A 2,380-nucleotide genomic window follows, 5' to 3' on the forward strand; every position below is an offset into this window, starting at 1 on the left:
CGTTGTTGAAACACCGTATTCCGCAAACGATTTTTATTTACGCTGTGTTAAAAACAGAGTATTGTTTTGTTTTTCAGTTTTGATTGGAATGATGAGAAATTCCCAACAGCTGTGAGATTATAGGTCTTTTATGCAGCGTTGGGTCAACAAAAAAGACAAGTAAACTCGAGTTGCTGGTCTTTACTAACATTGCATTCAATATACACAACCAAATTATATCCTTCGACGAAAACAAATTGCAGATAACACCTTTGAAAATCCAAAAATAATTACAGAGAACACCTTTGAAAATCCAAAAGGAATTCAATATACAACCAAATTCCATCCTTGGACGAAAACAAATTACGAATTAACAGCTTTGAAAAACCAAAAAAAGAAGGCAAAGATAACACATGGGCAGCGGCGCCTATTACGGATCGGGTAATCACGTGGCCATACTTTCTAAGTTACTGATTTTGGTAGAAGTCTTAGTTATTGATTTTGGTAGATGTCGAGAGTTTATAGGGATGTTTGGGATTTTAAAAAAGGGATAAATTTGAACCCTACTAATGCTTCTATTATATTTCAAATCTCTGCTTATTCATGTAAATTTTATGGCCAAAAGAGGGTACGCAAGTAATTTTCTAAGAGGATTAGCTTACTCCGTGTCGTGGTTTACTGTAGCTCTGGAATTTTTGACGCTGCCCGCCAACAAAAGACAATAATATTATTTGAACTTCACTCGTGTTTCATACGCTACTCCCCTCGGTTCATGTGTGTGGACTACTACTACCTTGTCTAGGTATATAACGTGTGACTGGCCTGTGGTATCCGTGCATAAAAACCAAGCAAGCTCATTTGCAATTGATTGCGCTGTGTTTGAGTAGTGTTTGTTCATTGTATTGTGTTTAACTTGCTTCCTGGTCTTAGCAATGGGGGGAAGAACAATAGATATTTCGGTTTCAGTTGCAGCAACTCTAGCTTTAGGATTACTGGTTTATCTTCAAGGTGGTACTCCCCCAATTCAAATCTACTCTATTTTATGAGAATTAAGTTAACGAGCGATGTATATATCTTACTTATATGTCATCAATAAATTTGTTTTCTTTCCCAACCGTAGGAGTTGAGGCCGCAACATTTGTGATCCAGAATAAGTGTTCATTCACTGTGTGGGGCACGGGAATTGCCGTAGGTGGCAGTTAAGTGCTCACACAAGGCCAGTCATGGAGTGTCGACGTGCCCACAGGGACAAGTGCAGGGAGAGTTTGGGGACGTACGGGCTACTCTTTCGATGCATCTGGTAAAGGCAGCTGCAACACTGGTGACTGCAGTGACTTGCTCAGTTGTCAAGCCGTTGGACGGTCTCCTGCAACGCTGGCTGAATATTGTCTGAATGGGGCCAACGGTCGAGACACATATGAAATCTCTCTCGTTGATGGATTTAATCTGCCTCTCTCCATAACACCCTCGAAATTTAGCTGCCCAACCGTTGACTGCAGGAGCAACATAACTGCGAGCTGCCCTACAAAATTGAAAGTGGTCGATGGATGCGATAGTTCTTGTGCTGTTCTGAATACTCCCATCCATCGACCACCTCCTAGCTGGCACTCGCTATGCTGGCGCATTTTCAAACCAACGCTCACTAATTTTCAAACGATCCCTCGCGCCAAAGATTCATTTGCTCCATTCGCTCTCCCAAAACAGGTCCTCTGCAACCCTCTCGAGCATTCGCTTCTCCTGCTCACGGTGCTGATGAGATTAGAGCCCACATCGACGGGCTATTCTTTGTTATATAAGACACTCCTCTCCCTGGCCTGCTCTAATCTCATCTTCATTTACATATTCTGAATCACTAGAAATCTTTGTATCCATTCCACTGTGATTGAATTCCATTACTATGTGTTTGAACGAGAAAATGTCTCATCACCACCACCACAAACATCATGAGCAAGGGCACCACCATAGCAGACACCATCAGAACGAAGAGGAAATCAGAAGGCCGGGAATTGTTAAATATGGTGAATCGGCAGCCTAGGGAGCAGATTTGTACGTTGTAGACTACGAGAGGGCTATGAAGGAGAAGAAACATCATAAACAGATGGAGCATGTAGCGGAAGTGGGAGCAGTCGCTGCGGAGTGTTTGCAATGGTGAGATATCTTTTCGAGTCCTTAATCTCAATTTTCAACCCATATACAGACCTGAATTTATTTTAATATACCATAGCTAATTCTGACAGAGATCCATTAAAAACAAAGCAATACATATAGGGGATATCACAGAGATCACGATGGTTGATAATGCCAATAAATTCGATCAATGGGATTTAAAGTTTAAACTAGTGATTTTTTTGGTAAACCACTGTTAAATTTAACTTGATTATTGATTTCTGCAATATTTCGT

The 2,380-nt window shown here is 41.1% G+C and overlaps 1 pseudogene; it reads left to right on the forward strand.

The window, feature by feature from the left end:
- The first annotated feature begins 911 nt into the window (after nt 1-911).
- Nucleotides 912-1,827, forward strand: LOC149204192 (pathogenesis-related 5 protein Cup a 3 pseudogene; annotated as a pseudogene).
- Nucleotides 1,828-2,380: the final 553 nt, after the last annotated feature.

The sequence above is a fragment of the Pinus tabuliformis genome, chromosome 1_2 (genome assembly GCF_031772625.1).
Source record: "Pinus tabuliformis cultivar Carrire ecotype Pingquan chromosome 1_2, CPIR1, whole genome shotgun sequence".
Lineage (NCBI taxonomy): Eukaryota > Viridiplantae > Streptophyta > Pinopsida > Pinales > Pinaceae > Pinus > Pinus tabuliformis.